The sequence below is a fragment of the Spodoptera frugiperda genome, chromosome 22 (genome assembly GCF_023101765.2).
Source record: "Spodoptera frugiperda isolate SF20-4 chromosome 22, AGI-APGP_CSIRO_Sfru_2.0, whole genome shotgun sequence".
Taxonomy (NCBI): Eukaryota; Metazoa; Arthropoda; class Insecta; order Lepidoptera; family Noctuidae; genus Spodoptera; species Spodoptera frugiperda.
This window is the reverse complement of record NC_064233.1, coordinates 5,928,375-5,956,316: the sequence shown is the minus strand read 5'-3', so window position 1 is coordinate 5,956,316 and position 27,942 is coordinate 5,928,375. Positions and strand designations below refer to the sequence as shown.

The 27,942-nt window shown below is 42.1% G+C and overlaps 4 long non-coding RNA genes across 4 annotated transcripts; 1 reads left to right on the top strand and 3 right to left on the bottom strand.

Annotated features, from left to right (window-relative positions):
• Window positions 1-26,680, bottom strand: LOC118279813 (uncharacterized). The gene is made up of 3 exons (XR_004784020.2): window positions 26,665-26,680; window positions 787-951; window positions 1-250 (listed from the first exon to the last, which is right to left on the bottom strand). It is a non-coding gene; the product is annotated as an uncharacterized LOC118279813 (long non-coding RNA).
• On the bottom strand, window positions 4,754-15,692 carry LOC126912074 (uncharacterized). The gene is made up of 2 exons (XR_007706711.1): window positions 15,302-15,692; window positions 4,754-5,583 (listed from the first exon to the last, which is right to left on the bottom strand). It is a non-coding gene; the product is annotated as an uncharacterized LOC126912074 (long non-coding RNA).
• On the bottom strand, window positions 19,942-22,058 carry LOC118279810 (uncharacterized). The gene is made up of 2 exons (XR_004784017.2): window positions 21,562-22,058; window positions 19,942-20,181 (listed from the first exon to the last, which is right to left on the bottom strand). It is a non-coding gene; the product is annotated as an uncharacterized LOC118279810 (long non-coding RNA).
• Window positions 25,486-27,409, top strand: LOC126912073 (uncharacterized). Its single transcript, XR_007706710.1, has 2 exons — window positions 25,486-25,681; window positions 27,054-27,409. It is a non-coding gene; the product is annotated as an uncharacterized LOC126912073 (long non-coding RNA).
• Window positions 27,410-27,942: the final 533 nt, after the last annotated feature.

Genomic DNA, 27,942 nt, shown 5'->3' with positions numbered 1-27,942 from the left:
GTCAGTTATAATTTTAATATATAAAAGTAATACACATAATTCACAATCAAAGAAACAACATTATTTTTATTAATGTCATAATTATGAGTGTCATTAATGTTTTTGACTTTTGACACAGAAGGTTTTCACCTATTTTAACAGTCTAGTGCATCTAGTGCACCACCTCCAATTGTGTTTTTTTTGTTGAAAAAGTCAGCCATATTTCCACGCCAATACAATTTATTTATCTTACAAGGACTTTCAATGAATCCTGTAACAAAAAAAAACTTTTTTTAATTTGTTTAGTAATCAATCAACGTCACGCCTTTGATCCCCGAAAGCGTAGGCAGAGGTGCACATTACAGTACTTAATACCGTTATACAATCTACACCCACTTTTCACCATTTGTGTTATAAGCGTGGGAGAGCCATGCTTCGGCACGAATGGGCCGGCTCGACCGGAGTGACACCACGGCCTCACAGAAAACCGACGTGAAACAACGCTTGCGTTGTGTTTCGTTGTGTGAGTGAGGTTACCGGAGGCCCAATTCCTCCTTTCCCAATCTTCCCAATCCCCGATTCCCCAACAACCCTTAAATTCCCAACTCCCAAAAGGCCGGCGACGCACTTGTAATGCCTCTGGTGTTTCAAGTGTCCATGGGCGGCGTTGATTGCTTACCATCAGGTGATCCGTCTGATCGTCACTCCGGTTGAGTCGGCTCTCTAATACTTTGGACGTAAAAGTTGGTATGTAAAATATTCTTATAACTAGAATGTAGCGAAATACAATGATGTTAAAACACATACCTGATGTGCAGGATTGGATGGCACAGAGTGCGACAATGAGCAGGAACAATATTGTGCACGACTTCATCTTGTGCGGGACTCGTCCACTCTGCCGCGCGGTAAGTAAGTACTGAATGATGCTGGCTAAATATAGCAATTGGTGGCAAAACCGTATAATTCAAATGTCTGGAATTAAATGTGAAATTAGGCTTGTATCCTTAATATAAATAGTCCCAGACACACACACACACATACACATATTTACGCAATTTGCTTTACCTCAAAGTGCGTCAATATTATCGTAATGTGCCGATTGGTTTATATTTAAAATTACACGAGGAAAGATTCAGTACCTACCATGGCCCAATAAGGCGGGACAAGGCATTGGATGATTTTTCCCTTTAAAATAAACCATGGGCCAATAATTACTACATCTTGTTTACATTAAGTGTATCCAGTATATGGCAATAGGCTCACTCCCTATTACATGGGACTTATAACACAAATGGTGAAAAGTAGGTGTACATTGTACAGTGGCTTTATGTGCCGTAATGTGCATCTCGGCCTACCCCTTCGGGGATGTAAGGTGTGACGTTGTGTGTGTGTGTTTACATTAATTTTTTACAAGAAAGAAATTTTCAAAAGAGAAATTTTCGAAAAACCGAAAAAAGCCCAGTAATGCTTCGCCCGACCCGGGAATCGAACCCAAGACTCCTTGCCCGGCAGTCGCACTTGCAACCACTCGGCCAACGAGGCATCAAAATCCATTTGTTAAGTATCTGTGCCGACACATGGCCCTACACCGTTCCACGAGACTGAGATTAGCTGAATCAGGATATTACACCTACTTTGATGCAACGAAGATTCTACGAAGCATTGCAACATCCGAACTGAACAGTGCAAGAGTGACGGAGCTATGTAGGTTGTATAGCTCCATCCCTCTTGCACTGCTCAGTGATCGACCATTCTGACACAATTGGGTACTATCCTCGGTCAAAAATAAATTATTACAACTTTTCAAAACAATAAAATATTAAAAAATAATCACACTCTCATTCATTTTCGATTTTTTCTAGCTAAATCTATATATTAATACGTGATGCAAAAACTTTGGACCGCTATTTACGAACGCGGACGTAGGAGCATAAAATTTGGTACACTTATAGTTTATGTGTAGGAGAAGTGAAGAACGCTAATATTTTTCAAAAATAATGCTTATAAAGTACATTATTTCAATAAATAAAACATTACACACACATGCATAGTATCTGATCGTATTTGACAAAACGTCAAAATCGATAGACATTGCGATGATATTGACATCTCATATGAATAAAGTTTTATAAAAGAGTTTGTTTGAGTTTGAGTTAAATAAAAATTATCCTTGAACGTATGTTAAGTGGTATTCTAAATTAAATCGTATATGGTTGAATTTCAACCACTAGGCGACCACTAGTTTCTAGAAATAAGTCTGCTATTTGACGTCAAAAACTTATGACGTCATAATGCACTATTTCATACAAAGTTCATAGAAAATATCGTTTTTGACGTTTCGATAAAAGTATTGAATTTGACTAGTAGGATAATACCCTATTGTAATAGCAGACTAAGGCCCCTGCTGAGTCGACTCCTCATGTCGCCGGCATCTGCCTAGCTGCGAATCGCTACATCATCGATCACCCCACTAGATTTAACCTCAATAAAACCTTAGGAAATAATTTTAAGAGATGAAAACACTTTTGTTCTAACATCGAACGCATTCGCACTTAGGTTAGTTAGATTTTAGGCGTTACCATGTAATTTTAATTATACAGTGAAACTTGGTTAAGTGGGACCTGGATAAGTGAGAAATCTCCACAACTGGAACTCATACTGAGGTCCCAACCCATTGGCACTGAATTACCTCTATTAGTGGGAAAAACAATCCTCTTTATCTGGTATTCGTTCTTTCGATTTATCATCATATTTACCTCTATAACAGAGACAGCAAGTAAATATTAAATACATAAACCTCAGTAACTGAGATACATCTTTTTGTTTGCCGAATTACTTATTCTTATTCAATTACAATGTGCACATAACACATAGTCTTATTTAATAATCACACCTCTTTATCTGAAATAACCTGTATTTTCACCTCTATTAATGGAACTCTCTGTAAATGAGACAAATATTTATTTATATCTGGTTATCTGAGACACTGGGTTAGTGGAATACCTCTATAAGTTATACGAATTTAAACACCCCTTGATGTCTCACTTAACAAGGTTTATCTGTAACTAGCTACTTCCGCGCGGTTTCACCCGCTCTGCTCGGCTCCTATTGGTCATAGCGTGATATTTTATAGCCTATAGCCTTCCTCGATAAATGGACTATCCAACACAAAAAGATTTATTCAAATCGGACCAGTAGTTCCGGAGATTAGCGCGTTCAAACAAACAAACAAACAAACTCATCAGCTTTATAATATTAATAATTAATAAAGTATAATATTAAAGTATAGATAAACCTAATAAAATTATTACAGTTTCCATTTGAACCCTCCAGCTGTGGCAGAAACATAACTCGTTCAGTAGTTTCAGCGTGATTGACCGACAAATATCCAAGCAAAAACAAACTTTCTCAATTATAATATTAGTGTGATTTTGCCCGACACGGGAATTGAGAACCATCGCTTGGAAATCATACTTGTAGCTCAAAAGGCAAAACGCCAAAATTATTTATTTCAATTAGACCAGGAAGCCTCGTTTGAACATCAAAACCAATTTAATAATATTAAAAATATATATCTATATATCGGCCACTCGACAAGGAAAAACTATGTATTAATTATTAAATTAAATTATTTATATTTAATTCAACATGTTGTGTTTCCAATGATTTGTCTGTGTTGTAATCTATAATATAAAAATAAAAGGTCGGGTTTTCCTTCCTGACGCTATAACTCTAGAACGCACGAACCGATTTCTACGATTTTACATTCGTTCAAAGGTCTCGGGCTCCATGAAGTTTTGACTGCATGGTTGATGCGGTGGCTGGGCGACCGGCTGCCGTGCAAAGTGTAGCGGGTTCGATTCCCGCACGGAGCAACTCTTTGTGTGATCCACAAATTGTTGTTTTGGGTCTGGGTGTCATGTGTATGTGAACTTGTATGTTTATAAACGCACCCACGACACAGGAGAAAATCCTAATGTGGGGCAACGTTTTTTTAAAAAGAAAAAGAAAGAAAAAAAAGATGAAGTTTATAGCAAAGAAAATTCAGGAAAAAATTAAGAGGAAAACGGGTAAAATCATCGGTGGCGAAACAGAGTTCGCCGGGTTTGCTAGTTTTTACTAAATTTTAAATTGTTAAAGCCCTTCAAAGCCGTTGCTGCACGACGGCCGCACCCAAAATCGTGCTGACAATATCTAACGACCTTGTTTTTTCACGGGGGGAAGCCTTCAAAAGGCGCCAAGCTTTTTGGGGAGAAAGACTAGGGAGTGTGGGATTTTTACCTCACTAAAACCACCACCGGTGGCCACTTTCAGCACTTGTAAGGGGCACCGAGTCCTCTAATTAAACCTGCTCCGGAGTCATATGGTGCAACACCTTTTACGGCACTTTCCTAGGGAGACGTGAAATCTAATGACCTGAGCTACTTCTATTTTTTACTATTTTTTTTAGTACTGAAAGGATGGCAATTGGCTAGTAGAATAATCAGTAAGAATAAATATAGGTATTTTTAAAGCTTTGTTGAGGAGGCTAGTATTGCCCCCTGAACAAATACAGATGGGGTCCTGACTAAAAACCAGTCCGTTCCTACTCCTGCTTTTCGAACCGAAGCCCCGGTAAACCAGCTTGGTAGTCCGCAGCTCCGGATCAGGTATCAGCCCTACTGGGCCCCATCTGTGGTGGTCTGATGGCTCTTTGAGGTTCAGGTTTATCAAACAGCGCTGTCTCTGTTTAATGTGTAGTTCATTAAGAAATCAGGACAAATAAAAGGCACAATGCTTAGAAAACATATATTTATTTTCAATATTTTATTCATACATAAACCGAAAATATTGCCTTCATATTTTTGCGGCCCTAGGCTAGCTCTAGTAAGAAAGGGTACCAAAATGATCAGACAAAAAATGCTTCATCATTGAGGGTGCATTTCCACCAGAGATGTGCTTTGCTACGTTGCTGTGGATGCCTTTGGCTTCCACCAATCATACTCATTGGTATACATAGTCACATAGCTTAGCACTGGTGGGACCCGACTTAGCTAAGCTATGTTTTTTTATATGGAAAGACGCGTGCAATGGATGGCTTCCCTACTATCGACACATTGCATACTCGAGCTGCGGATTTTACTCGCACAGCTACCGGCAAATCTTCGTAGTTTAACTACATAGCACATCTTTGGTGGAATAGCACTATAGCTTGCATCTAATCTATTGCACATATAAAAACGTCGCATGTGCTTTATTTAGTAGCGGTTTAAATGGACCATAAGCTCAAAGACTAAAAGTTTTTAAACTGACATGGTCACTGGTAATAATATCATTAGAACTTAAAACGGAATATTTACCATGTTTATCATAAACTTCCACCTGCGTATACTCCAGTTCATCCGTGATCATGGCGCTTGCAACAGTGCCGAAATATCGGAAACTCACAAAGATTAATAAACATGGTAAAAATCCCGTCTCCTGTAAAGTTTTTGAACAAAAATCCTTTATCACTTTAACATCTTATCATTTTTCTAATTTCTTCTTCGCTGAACCCGGTTCTTAATAATTGTTGTCTAAAGTATGCCAATTTTATTTTGCTGCAGGTCGCTGAAATAAATTCCGCTGAAAACAAAAAAAAAAAACAAATCTTTATAGGTTCTGCCAGCGGTTTCGTTCGCCTTTCCGTGGGATAAAAAGGTTATAAATGATAATGATAAATAAATGATAACCCGAGGGAGTTTCTGGTCCCGAGGGAGTTTCTGGTCTCCTATCGGGCGTGTCCCCAGGTGGCGGATAGGGGAATGCCGCGTAGATATGCGCGGTACCGGTATCAATCTGGCACGGACCAAAACCAGACGGCGTATCGCTCCCCATGGTGGGGACGCGATTCAGTGCGGCGTTGTTGGCTAGTCATTTATGGCTGGTCATCGTGATATTTGTCACCGTCGGACAATCCGTAATCCTCATTGAGAGGGACGGAGGCCCATCTCTGCCCATGTGGCAAGATAGGTCACGAGGAAGAAAACCTCTCTAAAAAATCATGGAGTCGTGCAAATCTATTGCAGGTACTTGTTAAAGTACAGTGCATTTAGATCTGGCACTTACTCAAGGGGCGACGGGTCTACTTATGTCACGGCATTAGTGGGTAGATCTGACACAGATCACCGTTCGGCCCGAACGTCGTGCCGGTGCAGGCGCACTGGTGCGGCGAACGTTTGCTCCTCCTCGGAGGTGCAAATAGCGACGGGCCTCGCTAAGCCAGGGTGGCTGGATAGCGGGGCGGAGGCATGTCTAATGCCGCCGTCGTCGGGGCTTGGCTTAATTGCCCGGTCCCTATCCCTACAACCTAAGCTCAGAAGTGTGGTGAGGGGTGAATGGTCGGTTGGGGAAAAAACCAGGCCGCGAGCACTTCAACCTCCGGGCACCTGCCGCACCCGGTTGTATATAGGCTTATCTGAGTATAAGGCTCTGCTCAGATGGACTTTTATTTCCTTACTACTCGTGGGAACAGTATGGAAGATTTAAAAAATAATAACAATAAAAATGACGTAGAGAAGGAGAGAATAGAGGAGGAGAGAGTGGAGGAGATTGCCATGGTGTCAGATGCTGACACTTTGGCTTCTATTGAATCAGTGGAGATGGATGAGAGTCGCCCTGATATTTCGAGGTGGCTCAAGAGGCCGAGAAGGGAGTCTCAGTCAGAGTCAGAAACAGGCTCTAGCGGCGACGGAGAAGGTGATTTAGCGGTTTCGACTGTTAGGTCAAATATTACCTCAAAGAGGGGCAGGGGACGTCCGCCGACGACAGGCAAATATGTTGGCTTAGCAAAGGCGAGGAAGGAGTTGGCAGCTGCTAAAAAAGCTGCGGAAAAAGAGGAAGCAGCTCTTGTTGAAAAAACTCGGAAGGCTAACACCGGCCGGGTCTCAAGGCTTTCCGAGTCTTCTCTTTCTTCTGTAATAGAAGTTGAGGACCTACCTGCCCGGCAACTCGACGGCCGGATTCAAAATGCTGTAGGCGCCATTAAGGAAGTTGCAAAACTATCTAAGGGCCTAAAGGGGACATCACAGAAGGCCCTTAAAGAGGCGGCGGCTTCTATAACCGAGGTTGCCCAGGAGTTGTTACAGCGCACCTCAAGTGAAGAAGTCAGACGCCTTGAGGCAGCGAACACTCGCCTGGAGGCTGCAAATGCTCGCTTAGAAGCACAAATGGCGGAACTGTTGAAAGAGCTTGGAGAGCTTCGCAAAGAGCTCTTCAATCAGAGAAAAGATGAAGCTGGACCTCCACCACCAGCGCGTCTGTCTTCATCTGAGGAGACAAAGGCTATTCGACTCCTCAGAACGGAGATATCGAGCCTTGCGTCTCGCTTTTCCGTCATTGAGGGCAGACTATTACGGCCATCGCTGGGAGTAGACAAGGTATTGCCACGGGCATCAACACCACTGCCAACTTACGCAGCGAAAGCAGCAAAGGCAGTAGTGGCGGAGGCAAGTCCTGAGCTCAATGGAGCTAAAACTGAGGAGGATGCGTTGGTGACGGCGAAAGAAACACCGTCTCCTCAAGTTGCCGCTGCAACCAAGCAGAAGAAAAAGAAAAAAAAGAAGAAGAAAAATTCTGGTCTTGAGGCCACAACTGCGGCTCTAGCGACTTCACAGCAGAATAATGATGGTTGGGAGACTGTAGGGGCCAAGCAGAAAGCCAAAAAGGCCAATAAGAAGGCACAAAAAGCTGCAGTGCAGGCTACGCAGGCCAAGAAGCGAAGGTTGCGTCTTCCGCGTTCTACGGCGGTGATGATCACACTGCAGCCCGGAGCGGAGGAAAAGGGACTCTCTTATGCCTCTGTCTTAACTATGGCAAAGAGTAGTATACAACTTGAGGAGCTGGGAATAGACGGCATCCGCTTCCGCGAAACAGCCACAGGTGCTCGCCTGTTACAAATTCCAGGAGCTTCCAGTGGCCCTAAAGCTGATGCTCTCGCAGAAAAGCTTCGCACGGCTTTTCAACCTGATGACATCAAAGTCTCTAGGCCCAGCATTAGCGTAAATGTGCGATTGTCGGGTCTAGACGACTCGGTGACCTCCGATGAAGTACGGGATGCAGTTGCACGATACGGAGAGTGCTCCACTGACCAAATTAAGTTAGGGGAAATGTCTCCGGGTCGTAGGGGAATGCGTTCAGTTGTGGTCTCTTGCCCGGTTGCTGTGGCAAAGAAATTAGCCTCTGGACAAAAAATACTAGTGGGGTGGGTTTCGGCTCAAGTCAAGTTACTTGAGCCTAGGCCTAGCCGATGTTATAGATGTCTGGAAGAGGGACACGTAGGCGTTAAATGCACTCACAGCGTCAATGTTGGTGATTTGTGCTACCACTGCGGAAAGCCTGGTCACAAAGCCAGTACCTGCGACGCACCACCCCACTGCCCCAAGTGCGAAGTGGTGGGTAGACCGACAGACCATCGTGTCGACAGTAAGACATGCGCTGAAACTGTCAAGAAGAGGGGGAAAAGAAGGGTGGGCCCTCTGCCTCAACCCAACCTGCTGTTACTGCAGTTAGGCAGCCTGCGGAGAGGACCCAAAACATGGATTGTCAGTAATGGCTCTGCACGTCCTTCAAACTAATATAAACCACTGCGCTCGGGCTCAAGATCTGCTGATTCAGAGCATGGCGCAGTGGTCGATAAATCTTGCGGTGGTCGCTGAGCCGTGGTTTGTACCAGACAGGGACGACTGGATTTGCGACGTGGATGGCTTGGTGACGCTAATCTCGCGGACCGCAGCGGGTTCCCCGACATTTGAAGAAATCGTCAAGGGACGAGGATATGTCGCGGCGTTGTTTGGAGAGATAGTGGTTGTTGGGATTTACTTCTCTCCGAATAAACCTCTCGCTGAATTCGAGAGTTTTTTATCCGAGTTGGGCATTCTCATCTGTCGTAATCATCCTCGTCCAGTATTAGTCCTTGGTGATTTTAATGCCAAATCAGTGGCTTGGGGATCACCAGCAACCAATGCTCGTGGTGAAGAGGTCGAGGAGTGGGCCATTGAGAATGGGTTAACCCTACTCAACAGGGGTTCCATTAACACGTGCGTGCGAATGCGGGGGGGATCGATAGTAGACCTCACGTTTGGTACCCCAGCTGTTGCACGTCGAGTTCAGAATTGGCGAGTTCTGGAAGAGGTAGAGACTCTATCAGATCATCGCTACATCCGATTTGACGTCTCTGCGCAGACCTCGCCCGGCCCAGGTCCAGTGGCTCCCATTGAGGTTGGTCCACGGTGGGCGCTAAAGAAGCTCAAACGTGAACTGCTCCGTGAAGCCGCAATCGTCCAAGCTTGGGTGTCTGCACCAGATAGGCCTTCTGACATTAACGCAGAAGCGCAGTGGTTCCAGACGGCGATGACACACATTTGTGACGCGGCGATGCCTCGGCATCGAACGCTGCCCGCGCGTACACAAGTGTATTGGTGGTCTCAAGACATCGAGCACCTTCGTGCTGCCTGCACGGCGGCGAGGCGTCAGTACGCCAGATATCGGCGGAGACGGCGCCGCGCACCGGACGCGCACATCGTCGAGGCAGATCTTTATGATGCCTATAGGGCGGCGAAAAAGGCACTCAAAATTGCCATTGTGCGGGCCAAGTCCGAAGCCTACAAGCAGCAACTTGCTGCACTGAATCGGGACCCGTGGGGACGCCCATACCTCGCAGTCCGGGGTAAGCTTCGCCCTTGGGCGCCTCCATTAACCCAGAGTTTGCGGCCGGAACTACTGCAAAACATTGTGAGTGCCCTTTTTCCGGCAGGAGAAGTTCACATTCCACCAACTATGGTTCCGCCGGCGGCGCCCACCGTAAGAGTCAGCGAAAGTGGCGACGAAGTGCCCGAGGTTACCCAGGTCGAACTGAGAACGGCAGTGCTTCGACTCAAGGCCAAAAATACCGCCCCGGGGCCCGACGGAATTCCTGGTCGGGCATGGGTTCTGGCAATGGAGGCACTCGCCCCTCGACTGCGAAGTCTGATGAGCGCATGCCTCGAACAGGGACGGTTTCCACAGCAATGGAAATCCGGAAAGTTGGTTTTGATCAGGAAAGCAGGACGCCCGGCTGACTCTCCGTCTGCCTATCGGCCCATCGTACTGCTGGACGAGGTAGGCAAGTTGTTCGAGCGAATCATCACTGACCGTCTCGTCAAACACCTATCATCAGAAGGGCCAGATTTGGCAGACAACCAGTTTGGTTTTCGTCAAGGGCGTTCGACTGTAGATGCCATTATGCAAGTAAAGACCTTGGCGAATGAAGCTGTGTCTCGGGGGGAGGTGGTCTTGGCGGTGTCTTTAGACATCGCCAATGCGTTCAACACCTTGCCCTGGAGCTGTATCAAGGAGGCACTCCGGTATCATGGAGTGCCTGCCTACCTCCGCCGCACAGTCGAGGCCTATCTATCGGAGAGGGCAATAATCTACCCGGGTGCTCAAGGATGGGGTCGGCGAGAGGTATCGACCGGTGTTCCACAGGGATCGGTCCTGGGACCGCTCCTGTGGAACATCGGGTATGACTGGGTACTTCGTGGTGCTCTTCTACACGGTGTTGTAGTCACGTGCTATGCGGATGATACGCTAGTAACGGCACGTGGGAAGAGTTACCGTGACGCTGCGCTACTGGCGACGGCCGGTGTTGCGCAAGTCGTGTCAAGGATCCGGCGTCTGGGACTGGAGGTGGCTCTCAATAAATCCGAGGCCATTTGCTTCCATGGGTCTCGGCGGGGTCCACCGGCAGGTTCACACATTGTGGTTGGAGGGGTTCGTATCGCAGTAAATTCGACCATTAAATATCTTGGTCTGGTCCTTGACAGTCGTTGGAACTTCGGACCCCACCTCCGGCAACTGATTCCCAAATTGAGGGGAGTAGCCGCGGCGCTTTCGCGGTTGCTTCCCAACTTGGGGAATCCTAATACACCTTGCCGGTGGCTATACATGGGGATCGTGCGGTCAATGGCCCTCTATGGCGCACCAGTTTGGGCGGATGGACTGACGGCGCCCAATATCGCCTTACTAAGAAGTCCGCAGCGCGCGATGGCCATCAGGGCGATAAGGGGTTACCGCACGATCTCTTTCGAGGCTGCTAGCCTCTTAGCTGGATCCCCACCTTGGGACTTGGAAGCAAAAGCTCTCGCATCGCTATACAGGTGGCGCGGGGAGTTGGCTGCCCGGGGCGAGCGATAACCACCTCGAGTTCTTGAGGCACGAAGGACAGAACTCCGTCGTGACATAATAACGGAGTGGAAAATACGACTTGCGCAACCTAGTGCAGGGCACGCCATTATAGCGGCAGTAAGTCCCGTCATGGAGGCGTGGATCGGCAGAGGTCATGGTGTCCTAACCTTCCGGATAACGCAGGTACTTTCCGGACATGGCTGCTTTGGAAAGTACCTGTGTCGCATAGGCCGGGAGCAGACATCGGTGTGTCATCATTGTGATGGTGGTTTGGAGGATACGGCGCGGCATACGCTCGAAGAATGTTCTGCATGGGCAGAGCCGCGCCGTGAACTCATTGCAGTACTCGGCGGGACAGACCTCTCACTGTCGACTGTTGTACAAGCTATGGTCGACAGTGAGAGTGCATGGGACGGAGTCGCTTCCTTCTGTGAACAAGTCATGTTGGCAAAGGAAGCGGCTGAAAGGGAGAGGGAGTTAACATCTTTTCCCTCTCGCCGTAGACGCGCCGATCGTCAGCGCCGTGAGGCGGCAGCCGATTTACGACCTCCATAGGAAAGGCCTGCGGGCGACTGACTGGGGGAGTCAGACGTCCGCTGTATAGGCGAGAGTAGGTGTTAGCGTAGTGTTCCACGCGCGCTACTCGAGGAAGGGAAGCAGCCCCCCGGGGCTACTAACGTGGCGGGACCTGCCGCAAAAGTAGCGGTAGGTCGAAGCCTGCCGGGTGCGGTGAATCCGTGAGGGCAGCCCGGATCACGGCCACAGGCAGTGGAGGAACACCGCGGTGGTTTTAGCCGGTAAGAGTCCGGCACACCCCCCCGTCGTCCCCACGGCGTGGGAAGTCCATGAGGATTTCCATCGCGTTACAAAAAAAAAAAAAAAAAAAAAAAAAAAAAAAAAAAAAAAAAAAATGATAAATGATATTTATTTTGCAAATAGGTTATAAAATAACACATTTACACGTCAATGTTATTAAAATAACCCTATAATCTATCCCTGTTCTAAATTTCATCTCGATCCTTTTATGTGAAGGAGTAACAAACAAACATACATAATTATTTTGATATGAAATATCGCGTGACGTTACTTCTAGCTACGTTTTATACGTAAAAATGACGTATTCGCTCCCACTCCTAAACTTTGATTCTTTGGTGGCATTTGTGTAGCGTAAGGGTCTTTTCGTCCAATAAAGAATAGGGTAGATGACTAATTTCTATTTCAAATGTCCGTCTTGTAGATTATTTTAAAACATTACACACTTTTTTTTATTTTCTTACGGAAACAAATACTTGCGAAGATATATCGATTTGTAATATCGCGTGACGTCACTTCTAGGTATGTTTTATACGTAGACTAAAATACTCCTAAGCTTTGATTCGTTTTATCTAAGTATTGTTATCTTATATGATATATAAGAAGAATAGAAAAATACGTGTCTTATATTTTTTCGTTACCTAACTGACGGACTAAATAGATTTTTAATTTTCATACCCCGTCATCATCCCTATTACTTTTCATAATACTAGTGTCAACACATTGAATTTCATATTTAAATAATTTTCCTAAATTACGTTGGCATTCTTTCCGTTCTTTGAACATTTTTATTAATTGTTCGTCTGTTGTCGACTCAGGCACGCCAAGATACTTCGTATTTTACGGATTTTCCCTTATTTAAATGGGAATTACAAATTTAATTTTAATATCATTTCATTGTAAACAGCTTTGCTTAGTTTCGAACTAAAACTTTTCCGTCATGAATCATCGTTTGTTTATTACTAAAAATTATATTTTGTTTTCTGTGAATCACTAATATAATGATATTATAATACCATGAACCAAATAAGTGTGTAATTAAATGTGGGAGAACCATGCTTAGACACGAATGGGCCGGCTCGACCGGAGTGATACCACGGCCTCACAGAAAACCGACGTGAAACGACGCTTGCGTTGTGTGAGTGAGGTTACCGGCGGCCCAGGTCCAATTACCCCCATTCCCAATCTTTCCAATCCCCGATTTCCCAACAACCCTTGAATTCCCAACCTACAAAAGGCCGGCAACGCACTTGTAACGCCTCTGGTGTTTCAAGTGTCCATGGGCGGCGATGATTGCTTACCATCAGGTGGTACGTCTGCTCGTTTACCGGCTTATACTATAAAAAAACAAAGAGGAGATGTTATTTCTGAATTTTCCTTTAACATACCGAATACATGACACTCTACGGTGAGCGCGAGACGTTACAAACCACAATCCTTTATCTCTATCTAGCGGTCCCATACTACAAAAACGTTGCCAATTGTCCATCTTTTAACTTGCCACTTTCAGATTGCTTATAACCTATTTACACCATTTATCTATATTATCATTGAACAGGGTTAATTTTTTGTGTCACAATGCACAATCACATTATGGAATCTTCCCTATGTTATTACACTGTAAACTAAGACCGAGGAGTTCTGATCGCGGTAAACCTATCCAAAGTCACCATTCCACGCGAATAAAGTCGCGGGCACAGCTAGTTATTAAATATCTAAGCTTACTAAAATTTTTCTTCGATATTTACGTAATTTACAATATTTTTTTTTGTAAAAACTTTGTCCCACACTAGGGGTTTCTCCTGTGTCGTGGGTGCGTTTACGAGTTCACATACACATAACACCCAGACACGCAACAACAATTTGTGGATTACACAAAGAGTTGTTCGGTGCGGGAATCGAACCCGCTACACGTTGCAGTCGAACAGGGGAAAATGACGGGGTATGGTATACTAGTTTAGATAAAACGAATCAAAGTTTAGGAGTGAGAGCATATAACTACGTCATTTCTACGCATAAAATGTACGATGTGCGATATTTCAAATTCATATATCTTCGAAAGTATTTGTTTCCATAACAATATAAAAAATACACACACAACTTCACGCCTTTTATCCCCGAAGGGGTAGGCAGAGGTGCACATTACGGCACGTAATGCCGCTATACAATGTACACCCCACTTTTCACCATTTTGTGTTAAAGTCCTATGTAATAGGGGGTGAGCCTATTGCCATATCCTGGACACAATTCCAGACTCCGTGCTACTACCGAGAAATTTTCGAAAATCCGAAAAAAGCCCAGTAATAGTTTGCCCGACCCTGGAATCAAACCCGAGACCCCTTGTTCGGCAGTCGCACTTGCGACCACTCAACCAACGAGGCAGCCAATAAAAAATACGTGTCTAATGTTTTAAAATAATCTACAAGACGGACATTAAAATAAAAATTAGTTATCTACCCTATTACACTGCGCAGTACCTACACGTACAATTATGATTAAAGATTAAGGTTTGTCGAGGTCAGAAATAAATACAAAATGGTTGACAATGTTGTACGGTGTGTGACATCTCGCCCCTATAAGTAGAGTAAGTTAGTCGTATAAGGAGACTCAATTAAAGGTATTCATAATATCAACACTGACTGACATGACTGCACAGTTAGTGCGGTGGTTGGGCAACTGGCTGCTGCGCAACGGGTAGCGGGTTCGATTCCCGCACGGAGCAACTCTTTGTGTGATCCACAAATTGTTGTTTCGGGTCTGGGTGTCATGTGTGTGTGAACTTGTATGTTTGTAAACGCACCCACGACACAGAAGAAAATCCTAATGTGGGGCAACGTTTTATAAAAATAAATAAATAAAATAAAGTTAGTCGTATAAGGAGACTCATTAATTGCTCCCGAAGCCACGTCATTGTAATGTATTTATGTATGTAATGTAAAACTAAGTAAATAACGCAAATTATGTGAATAAGGAAAAAATATTGTTAAGTTAATCGGTAAAATCTCATAATACGAAGTAGGAAATACAATATTTGTGATACAATTTAATTTTATGATGTCAGTTTGTAATATAATATATTATATTTATTTTTATGGGACAAGTCCGCCACAACATCCCAAAACCGCTGTAAATCCTGTAAGCCAGCTTACAGGACAACCATGAAAACACCAGAACACTGAAGTTCGGCGCGTCTCAGAGACATGAATAACTGTCTTGGATCGCGTAACAAAATAAAACAGAAGATATTTTTAAAGGAATAGAAAAAAAAAAAACTATTATATCCGCTTCCCTCGATTATGATTATAATTTAAAATTAATTTACTCTTACCGTCGATGCAAGACGGGATGGCACAGAGTGCGACAATGAGCAGGAACAATATTGTGCACGACTTCATCTTGTGCGGGACTTGTCCACTCTGCCGCGCGGTAAGTAAGTACTGAATGTCGCTAGTCATTATTAACCCTTTATATAATGGTTTACGTTAGTTATTATTAGCCTATTACAACATAACGTACGATATAATAATATCGGACGCTAGAAAATTCTATATATTTTGAACCAGGTTTTGCCCGCGACTTCGTCAACGGAAAATTTGTTGTTTTAACATAAGATCACACTCGCTATTGTAGCTTCCTATTGGTAAAATATTTTTTGGAATCGGATAAGTAATTTCGAAGATTACCGAAATTCTCTTGTCTGCTCAAGGTTAGTCCCTTATGCGTCTACCACACGTGCATGCTTGACCGCAGTTTTACTTGCGCATGCCAGCTTGTACACTGAACACTGTGCGTGTAGTTGGTAAAACGGTAGCATGCGCAAACTCCAATGCTTGGCTTGATGGTTTTTAAACTTGCTTGAAATTCTGGCATGCGCAAGCTATACTTGTACAAACTTGTCTGCGCGTGTGGTTGGTAGTTCAGTGTTCAAGCCGCTCTCAGTTTAGTCGAGCGGAGTAACAGTACGCGCACGGTCGTTAAAAATGAATAATAATAATAATTAATTCCGCCAATCGCTTGGCTCATCTCTTAAATCCTTGAGTAGATGTATATGTGAATGAATTTTTCTATTCAACAGCCATTTTTTTAGTCCACTTTGATCGTTTACACTTTGACTTTTGTATTTTCTTTTTTTTCACAAGCAAACACTTGAAAAATAATAGCAGAAGAAATAGTTCTTCATTGGGTACCATTGTTTCCACGTCGACGATGTCGACAAGAATGTGGCTTGCGCGTACTTAACTGTGCCGTGTGGTAGACACATCCGTGTTCAGTCTTTTCATGCGACAAGCATGTGCAATTAAAACTGTGGTCAGGCATGCACGTGTGGTAGGCGCATTAGTCGCCTTTTACGGCACCTTCAGGTTGAAATGGTACGATGATGTCATTAAATAATTTATGCCACATAACAATCAATTATAATCTGCTTCAATTACGTCAAATACGTACCAACGAACGAACGAACGTACGTTCAAGTTCGGTATCTATTTAATTTAATGCTTCTCTCTATACAATATTTGAGGTGGTATTATTTTCCGGTGATAAAATAATTTATTTTTCGGATGATCCAACTCGTGATAGACCAACATATTGTTTTTGAGTTAATTATTATTAAATTGTCCATGAGAATAAAAAATTAAATTAAAAATTAAAAAAACCCCCGACACAAAAACTTAATTTCCCTTTAAAAAGTAAAAAATAATAAAAGAAACCTAATCTTAAAGTACCTAAGAATGTACTAATAATTCTAAAAAAAAAAATACATCGCGTTGGGGGACCGCTCCTAATTATTTCTTAATTCTCTACGATTTTTTCATAAGTATCACATGCTTGGTGTTAACATTAAAGTAAATTGATGTTTAAGTACTTAACTATAACGCAGAAAATAGAAATATAGCGGCGCGGGTGGCGGTGTGCAGTCCGTATTCATGCGGTCCCCCAACGCGACGTATTTTTTTTAGAATTATTAGTACATTCTTAGGTACTTTAAGATTAGGTTTCTTTTATTATTTTTACTTTTTAAAGGGAAATTAAGTTTTTGTGTCGGGGGTTTTTTTAATTTTTAATTTAATTTTTTATTTTATACTTTTTATAGGTAGGTTAGGTTAAGTTAGGCTTAGTATATTACATATACTTACTATAATTTCAATTCTTGTTAAGGTTAAGATTACAATCAAGGTCAAGTTCGTTGATTTTTTTTTTTGATATAAATTACTAGTTTTTATTTCTATAAGTAGGCTAAAGATTACATTGGTGCAGGTTTTATACTTTTGTATTTTATAAAATATTTAATTTAATTTTTAAATTTTTTATCATTTTTTTTTTATTTTTTAATTAATTTTTTTATTTTTCTTAATACGAAAAAAATATATCTTTCAATATTTTCTTTCAGTGCGGTTTCATGTGAGACCCCATCCCAGTATATTTGCAGACCTTCGGTTAATCTCCCGCTTACATTACTTTCACCACCCATAACTTTAAAACGGCTCAACCGATTTTCATCAAACATGTCTAAGAACACTGGCAGATAAGTCCCCTTTAATACGAAAAAAACCAAATTGAAATCACTGCATCCGTTCGGGAGTTATGATGCCACAGACAGACAGACAGACAGACAGACACGTCAAACTTATAACACCCCTCTTTTTGCGTCGGGGGTTAATAATAACATTATTGTCGTAGGTCAATGCCAACTAAGGATTTGCAGAACGCCATCTATGGGTGAATAGATAAAACGTCCGCACAAAGTGCTAGCGGTATTTTGCTTTTTAATAATTTTACATTATCTCCGAAACTGTATGACCTATTGACATACTGTAAATGGCAAATCTTATCTGTATGATGTCCTTGTGATACTGAAATATTATATTTTTGGATCATTAGTTCCAGAGATTACCCCCTACATACAAACTTACAAATTTTACCTCTTTATAATATTAGTATAGATAATTAATTTAATAATAACTATTTTTTATAGCATCACGCCTTAAATCCTCGAAGGGGTAGGCAGAAGTGCACATTATGGCACGTAATGCCACTGTGTACACCTACTTTTCACAATTTATGTTGTAAGTCCCATGTAATAGGGGGTGAGCCTATTGCCATATACTAGGCACCTTTCCAGACTCCGTGCTACTACTGAGAAATTTTCGAAAATCCGAAAAAAGCCCAGTAATACTGCGCCCGACCCGGGAATCGAACCCGGGACTCCTTGCCTGGCAGTCGCACTTGCAACCATTCGGCCAACGAGGCAGTAATAATAACTAATTCAATTTAACTCAGAATTTCAAGTGCTATAATAAACTTTATGTTGTAATGGATTAATCACATGACGTTTAGTGTTAAAATAGCCCGGACTCAATTATTTCCAGATTGTCCGGTTAAAAGTGGAAGTAACCGGAGTGATACCACGGCCTCACAGAAAACCGACGTGAAACAACGCTTGCGTTGAGTGAGTGTGGTTACCGAAGGTCCAATTACTCGCCTTTAGTAGGTTGCAGTAACGTTTTAAACTTTGAAGCCAGCTCGATAAGCAGGAGTAGGAACTGAGTGCTTTTTAGTCAGTAAGAGTCTGACACTCTCTCTCGTCTCGCTCAAGGCAGGAGAAGTCATTGGATGATACTCCCAACTTAAAAAAAAATGTTTAAAGATGGCAACTCCGAAGTAAACTTTGGAGAATCCCCTATAAGTCTCACATTTTAGTTGTAAATAAGGAAATTCATTAGGTTTCCCTGTACGTAGTGAATGAGGTAACACAACAAAAGGTATTTGAGGAAAATGTAATGAAGTAAACAAAAGTGATTCAACATATCACATCAACGGCCTAAAAATGGTCACTGCTGACCAAAGGTCTCTGGGGGAATAACCCGGTTCTCGAATGCGAAGTTTCGTTTAATCTTCGGCCGTAAGTTTTATTGATTTATTAATAGAATTACTTGAAATAACGTTTTATTTTTAATTTCATATCAAAACCTATTTATTTATCTTCATTTCATTCGTTAATTTTTGTTCACGAAAGTACGCAATAAATAGAATTGTAGTAAGTATACAATCTGCGAAGTTTCGTCCGAAACTTCGTTTTTCGTTGAATTAGAGTAGGCCTCCAGGTTTCATGAGATTTTCCGTCACCGTTTGTCAGTGGTGTCTAAATAAGCTTAGAAAGTAACAATAACTCGGAAAAAGTCACATTGCTACTTGATACTGGTAGGTTTCGGACCCGCACTCTCATGCATGAGAAGCGGACGTCTTAAACCTCCGGGTCACCACGACATTACTTTCAAACAAAAGTGATTCATGATTACTTTATGATTGGTTTACATTATCAATTATTATTTCAGAGAGAGCCATGCTTCGACACAAATGGGCCGGCTAGACCGGATTTAGCAATCCACGGCCTCACACAAAATCGACGTGAAACAACGATTGCGTTGTGTGAGTGAAGTTACCAGAGGCCCAATTACCTCACTTCACAATCTTCCCAATCCCCGAATCCCCAACAACCCTTAAATAGGGATGATGACTGGGTCAAAAATAAATTATTACAACTTTTCAATACAATAAAATATTCAAAAATAATCACACTCTCATTCATAAATTTGATGAACTACTTCATTTTCGATTTTTTCTAGCTTAATTTCTAGAAATAAGTCTGCTATTTGACGTCATAATAGAGTATTTTATACAAAGTTCATAGAAAATATCGTTTTTGACGTCTCGAAAAAAGTATTGAATTTAACTAGTAGGAATCATGTCTATTCTTAATCCCCAAAAGGCATTTTCTACCAGCCAAAATCTTTGGGTGATGCAGAGGCAAACCAGTGGTAGGTGCACGATAGAGAAGCAAGCAAATTCAGAAAAGATAAAAGTAGCAAAATACAATATACTTACTTACACAAATATTTTTTTATTTGTGTTTAATCCTGGGTATCTTAAGGGTTGAGCTGAGGGCTGATTTAAATAAAAGGAGGTAGGTAGTGGTTACCGAAGTTTAATCATAATCGTATAAAAAAATTAAGTTGGCTAATTGGTAAATGCGAGACTTGCAAGACTCGTGCAGGGCAACACGAGTTTTTAATCAACATTTTCCTAACTGTTGAAGTAATTGGTCAAGTTTTTCGTCACTGATTGATCCATTGATAGTGCCTTGCTTTATCAATTCCTTTCTCCAGTAGGCCAGTAAAATTTTCGAACACGAAGCCATCGCTGGACCCGCTGTAATTCAAAAAAATAAAAATTTTACTAGGGTAATCAATTTTTTTTATTTTATTTTTTTATGTTAAATGGGCCGACGTTTGGCCGCTATCTCGCCTAATGGTAAGTGATGATGCGGCCTACGATGGAGCACGTCTGCCCATAAGCAACCTATTCACTCGGGCTTTGAAGACATCCAGGTTATACCCATCAGGAAACACAGACTCCGGCAAGGAGTTCCACTCCCTAGCAGTTCGCACAACAGATTCTATTCAACCTGTATTCTTCAGTGCTTCTTGATGTATATGGGTATTTTGTTACACGCTGTATAGGTATGCGTCAGAAATAAATAAAATTAAATAAATAAAACATTACTTTACTACAGAATTGAGAATACCTAGGTATTGTGTAGTCAAAGGCAGTGCATCAATGTGATTGATGGTTAAATTACTATGCCAAGTTCGTACTTAGATGATGCAAGACTATCGTCTGACTTAAGTGTTTTTTCTACGGGAAACTAAATACAGTTAAATAGTTCTAAAATCTATTTATAAAATAAAAATAAGTCAGGTTTTCCTTCCTGACGCTACAACTCCAGAACGCACGAACCGATTTCCAGGGTCTTGCATTCGTTGGAAAGGTCTCGGGCTCCGTGAGGTTTATCGCAAAGAAAACTTCTCATGCATAAGGATTTGGGTTCGAAACCTACTAACGGCAAGTACCAATGTGACTTTTTTCGAGTTATATGTACTTTCTAAGCATGTTTAGACACCACTAACAAAACAGCGAAGGAAAACATCGTGTGGAAACTTCCGACTTATAATTTCTAATTATACATTTAAAATTGCCAACCCGCATTGAGCAAGCGTGGTGATTAATGCTCAAACCTTCGTGCGAGAAAAGGCGTTTGGTCATGAGTCATGACTCATGACACATAATAAAATATGAAGGCAACTTTTGACACGTTCACTGTCACCGTTATTTTTTTTGAAGTTCACAGCGATGCCGTTCTGAGAATGTACTGAGAATGCCTGCCTATGTACTGAGAATTCCAAAAGGCGATTTTGGCTAATTTTCGAAATATCACTAAACATAAGGACAAGGCTGGCGTGTTTGAGGCGTAGTTATAGAAATTCGCAAGAACACGCTTGGCGTTGGCGGCATTAAACGTTTTTAAACTGACATGGTCACTAACACTATTATTAGAACTTAAGACGGGATATTTACCGTGTTTATTTATTTTGATGAGTTACCGATATTTCGGCACTGTTGCAAGCGCCATGTTCATGGATAAACGTTTATAGTATATAGTAAAATATTAAATAAACATAGTAAATATCCCGTCTTAAGTTCTAATAATGGCATTGAACGTGTTAAAAAAAAATCAGTGTTCAGACTTACCATCGACACAGGATAAGAAGGCACAGAGTACGACAATGAGCAGGAACAACATTGTGCACGATTTCATCTTGTGCGGGACACGTCTACACTACCGCGCAGTAACTGTAGTACTGAATCATACTTCACATAGCACAATGTAAATTATAAGGCCGAATAAATAAACATACAATTATGTACTTAAAGTGTCGCATTCTTGGGAATATTAATTGTATCGACTGTCTCGTTGGCCGAGTGGTTGCAAGTGCGACTGCCGGGCAAGGGGTCTCGGGTTCGATTCCCGGGTCGGGCGAAGTATTACTGGGTTATTTTAGATTTTTCGAAAATTTCTCAGTAGCAGCACGGAGTCTGGAAATGTGCCCGGTATATGGCTATATGCTCACCACCTATTTCATGGGACTTACAACATAAATTGTGGAGAGTGGGTGTAAACAGTGGCATTACGTTCCATATTATACTCCTCTGCCTACCCCTTCGGGGATTAAAGGCGTAACATCGGATACCACCTACCCACGATACCTACTGAACGCTAGCGCGTCGCCGCGTCGCATGCTCTTACGACGCGCCGTCGCATCGGAAATTTCCACGATATGCGGCGTCGTAGATTTTTGCGATGCGTCGCTGCAACGCAGTGTTGTGCATTCGCCCTAAGGGGCCATTCATAAATTACGCCACACGAATTTCATGAACAATTCAACGATTCATGAACTTGTCACACTTGGTCACATTTGTGGCACCTCCCCCTCCCTAGTGTGACGTCACATTTTATAATTTTACATCTAGATTTTTTTTTGTGTTTTGATAATAGTTCCAAGTTCGTGTTTTAACAGTTAGATTATAATATGTAATCGAAATGTGACGTCACGAAATTTAAGACCCCTCCCGCCCCCTTGTCACCTTTTTTTTTTTTTTTTTTTTCAGGGGGAAAATCATCCAATGACTTCTCTCGCCAGGGCAAAGCGAGAGGGAGTGTCAGACTCTTACTGACTAAAAACCACCCCGTTCCTACTCCTGCTTGTCGAGCCGGAGCCCCGGTAAACCCGCTAGGTAGTCCGCAGCTCCGGATTAAGCATCAGCCCTACTGGGTCCCATCTGTGGTGGTCTGATGGCTCTTTGAGGCGCGCGCGAACGCAACGCGCCGCACGCACGGGTCTGGTTCTGGTCGGGCGGCGAGCTACCCTTGCTCGCCGTCCGCAGACCCGCACTTACGGTGGCCGGAGATCGTCGCGCGATCCCCGACGCCCGGAGTGTCTTTCGCGTCGGCTGGGGCGTGAGGAAGTTCGTTCCCTCACGCGTCCCGCCTCCTCCTTAGCTAGCATGACTGCTTCGCAGAAGGAGGAGACGGCATCCCAGTCCCCCTCGCTCCGCACCATGGCCTGAACCAGAGCCGGACGCGAGAGGTCGCCGTCGCCGATCACTTCCCTGAGGGCACGGCGGTGTTCAGCCCACGCAGGGCAGACCGCAACCGTGTGTTCCACCGTGTCCTCCGGGCGGTCTTCGCAGTGATGACACCCGGGCGTTTCCTCCCGCCCAATCAAAAACAGGAACCTACCGAAACTCCCCTTGTCACCTAAAGTCACATTTCGTCGATCCCCTCCCCCCCCTTAACGTGTGACGTAATTAATGAATGGCCCCTAATGTATACGGAGCGGGGCAGCAACGCATCGTGTGACGCTCTGACTCCTAAACTCGTTTTATCTAAGACAAAATTAAAAAGATATCATGTCTAATATACACGGTGTAATAAAAAGGGGGTATACTGTACATATCAAGTGCACGGTTTCTAGATAACATAACAAACGATACGGGAAGGGTTTTTTAAACTCATGTTTTCATGGTACCAAGTTATGAATATTTCCAATAGGTACATAAAATTCCAGAAACCGACCATCAAAATTAGGTAGATACTGGTACTAGGCGATCTGATTTACAGAAGAAATGTTTCGTAATTAGCGAGTGACCCCTGTAGTATTGTGATACGTTTGTATGATGATTTAAAATCAAGAACCATGCGACACCAAGTATTTTGTACCAATTTTTTTAAACGTATTTTAAGCTGAAACTTTGTGTAGAGATTCTATTCAACCTGTATTCTTCAGTGCTTCTTGATGTACATGGGTATTTCGTTACACGCTGTACATTTATTACCTAACTGACGGACTAAAAAGATTTTTAATTGCCATACCACGTTGCTAGGTATATAAATACGTACCTATTCATAATACAAGTCTTAAAATAATCTGAAGGCGATCGACTATGCAGATTGGCTGCATCGGTTTTCCTTAAACATTCTTAAGTGTGCATTTCCAGTTTTTAAGTGACAAAATAAATATTTATTAAGCATGTCGCCAATCTGTCTGTCGTAATTCTTTTTATTATCCTTATATAATCTTTACGAGTAGGTACTCATAATATATGTATAAGATCTTATATAACACATTTTTTTAATTAAAAGCTAAAGTCTTTGTTTGTTTAAACGCGCTAATATCAGTAACTACTGATTGTTCAGACGAAGCGACTATGCAGACGCAGCGACTGTTCAGTCGCAACGTTTGTTGATATGCAACGACTGTTCAAATGTAACTACGACTATTCAGTCGCAACAACGACTGTCCAGTCGCAAGTTCAGTCGGAAATACGACTGTTCAGTCGCAACAACGACTGTTCAGTCGCAATCACGACTGTCGGCTGTGTTTATTGTATAGCGGCATTACGTGTCGTAATGTGCACTTCTGCCTACTACTTCGGGGATAAAAGGCGTGACGTTGTTGTTGTTGTTGTATAATAACATAATATATGCTTGTATTAAAACGTACCCACTTATCAAACGCGCATTTAATTGGAAACATTGTACGTTCTTAGTCTCACATCAACCTATACAAAACCGCTATAACTTGACCGTCGTAATGTATGAAAAGGTCATATGAAGCGAGGCCATGATAAATTGGTAGTGTGTAGCTTTAATCGTACTTGTTTATTGTTTAGTTAGATCATTCGTTTGCAATAATACCTATACATGTAATTGTATGCCTAACTCTGTGTTTCTCAAACATTGATTCCTTAAGTCTGCCTCGTTGGTCGAGTGGTCGCAAGTGGGGTCTCGGGTTCGATTCCCGGGTAGGGCAAAAATATTGCTGGTCTATTTTCGGGTTTTTCGAAAAAATTCTCAGTAGTAGCACGGAGCCTGGAATGTGCCCAGTATATGGCAATGGGCCCCCTATTACATGGGACTTATAACACGAATGGTGAAAAGTGGGTGTACATTGTATAGCGGCATTACGTGTCGAGTAAGTAGTCAACTCGGACCACTTACCTACGGCCCATTTGGGACGAGTTGGGAAAATTAAAAATAAATTATTTTTTTAGTGGTTTAGCCTTCGGTAACCTCACTCACACACAAAACACAATGCAAGCGTTGTTTCACGTCGTTTTCCTTTGAGGCCGTGGTATCACTCCGGTCGAGCCGGCCCGTGCACACGTTACAACTACGACCTACTAAAGAAAAGCAAGGTCACGCCTTTTATTCCCGAAGGGGTAGGCAGAGGTGCAAATTACGACACTTTTCAACATTTGTGTTAATATAATCCTATGTAATAGGGGGTGAGCTTATTGCTATATACCGGGCACATTTCCAGACTCCGTGCTACTTACCTACTGAGAAATTTTCGTAACACCGAAAAAAATTTAATGAGACCTCTTGTCCGGCAGTCGCACTTGCGACCACTTGACCAACTAGGCAGTCAATACTATAGAAAAATTGCAATTAACACATTGAACGCCGTGGTAGTCACCGGTGACCGACGTTAGCGGAGGATTTGCCTTCAACAATTTTCTATTGGCAGTCAAAGAATTAAGAATAAGTTTGAGAACCACTTGCAATGCATGTAATATCTAATTGCAATTAGTATACTTGTTCTATTATTGCAAAATATTTTATATTCATATTTACCTCTTAGTCTGGTACAGTACCATCGTGTTCATATATCCTATAAACTTATTTTATATTTTATTATTAATCAAATAAATTATAACTTTGAATTTTAAGAAGTAACTTTGACAATGAAGAATTTTCTCTTATATCTTATGATTGCGGTGTTTATTTTCAATTTGGGATTTATTGCTGGTAAGTGTTATTCAGTTATTCCTATACTAATGAAACCAGTGATGTGCTATGTTATTTTTTTTTTATTTATTATACAGTTTTATTACAGTTTTAAATTGTTACAGTTTAGCTCGCCAAACTTCTCAGTTTGATGGCGAGAATCGCTCGTTTTATTTTCTACACAAACTTAACATACTCATTACATTTATGAAGTTATGTGACCGTTTCCACTGATACTTAGCTATGTTAGCGGGTTTACCGGGGCTCCGGCTCGAAAGGCAGGACGAATCAGAACGTCATCTCGTAGGAACGGGGTGGTTTTTAGTCAGTAAGAGTCTGACACTCCTTCTCGCCTTGCCTACGGCGAGAGCAGTGTTTGCGTGATTTTAGATACCAATAATTTATTTTTGACTGACGAAACTACCCAATTGTAATTATTATGTTATAAATAGTATTTTTGAGAATTAGCTTAACTTAAGCTTTAATTACATGCATTTCTGCCACACTCAGAGACATTTAATGATTACTTAAACTATTCCTTAGTGACGATTTTGTTCTAAAAACAATAGGGATGATGACGGGGCTTGAAAATGTAAATGAAAAATCTATTTAGTCCGTCAATTAGGTAATGAAAAAATATTAGACACGTATTTTTTATTTTGTTATATAAGATAACAATACTTAAATAAAACGAATCAAAGTTTAGGAGTGGGAGCAAATACGTCATTTCAACGTATAAAACGTACTTAAAAGTGACGTCACGCGATATTTCAAATCAATATATGTATCTTCGAAAGTATTTGTTACCGTAAGAAAATAAAAAATACGTGTCTAATATTTTAAAATTATCTACAAGACGGACATTAAAATAAAAATTAGTCATCTACCCTTTTGAAGACGTAACTGAGACGTTAAAAAAAAACATTACTCCACTCTAGTTTACTGGATTAAAGTATCATTCGTGAGACATACTAAATAAATTATTATGTTATCGGCTTACTCACGTAACTGTTTGACGAGGAACTCGACTAATTTCATGAGCAGCGTTCTGCGACACACAAGTTCACACGACACGCGGCGATTGTCGCGCTGCTACTGGCGACTCGAGTTTTGCACCCATCGCGCCAAGAGTCTAACGAGCCAACACGTGTTGCGTGCGTCGAAAAGTGCGCGTGATTCCAGGCAGAGGGCGCGATGGGCGCGTAGCTCGAATCGCCAGTAGCAGTGCGATAATCGCCGCGTCGTGTGTCGCGGAATGCTGCTCATGAATATGAGCCTCTAGCATGGCTTGAAACTAGTCGAGTTCCTCGTCAAACAGTTACGTGAGAATGCCGATAACATAATAAACAATACTAAAGAAACAGTAATATCAAAAAAAAACTTTTGTTAACAGTTTCTGGGGGGCGATTCATGACTGCAAGAAAAATAAGAAAACTTTACACTAAGAATAACACTGCTACGACTACCAATACTGCAACAGGATAATTTTGAAAAACAAAATGTCGTCGTATTTTCAAAAATGAATCTGCAAAAATGAGAGGTCTTAGTACGAGTTTGTTTTACGTTTAGCGAGTTCGAAATGAGAGCGCGATCGGCGCTCTGATTGGTTCATCTATCCGCACTGGCCAATCAGAGCGCCGGACGCGCTCTCGTTTCGTTTTCGTCTAACGTAAATCAAAGTCGTACTAAGGGTACTACTGAACGCTTTTTCAAATTTTGTATTTTATGATAAATAAATGTTAATACAACAGACATCGTTGAGTACATTCATTAAAAAAAAATTAACACCCATCCTCATCCATCCTCATCATCATCATCAGCCGGAAGACGTCCACGTACAACGTCACGCCTTTTATCCCCGAAGGGGTAGGCAGAGGTGCACATTACGGCACGTAATGCCGCTATACAATGTATACCCACTTTTCACCATTTGTGTTATAAGTCCCATGTAATAGGGGGTGAGCTTATTGCCATATACTGGGCACAATTGAAGACTCCGTACTACGAAATTTTCAAAAATCCGAAAATTATTACTTTGCCTGACGTGGGATTTGAACCCGAGACCCTTTGCCCGGCAGTCGCAATTGCGACCACTCGACCAATGAGACAGTTGGGTAGACAAGCACCAATGTGACTTTTTCAATGTATATAATATGTACTTTCTAAGATAACTTAAGGAATGGATGGCTTCCCTACTGTCGAACATCGCATACTCGAGCTACGCATCTTCCTGCACGGACTGTTGGACCTGACAGTTGGCGCGGTGGCTGGGCAACTAGTGG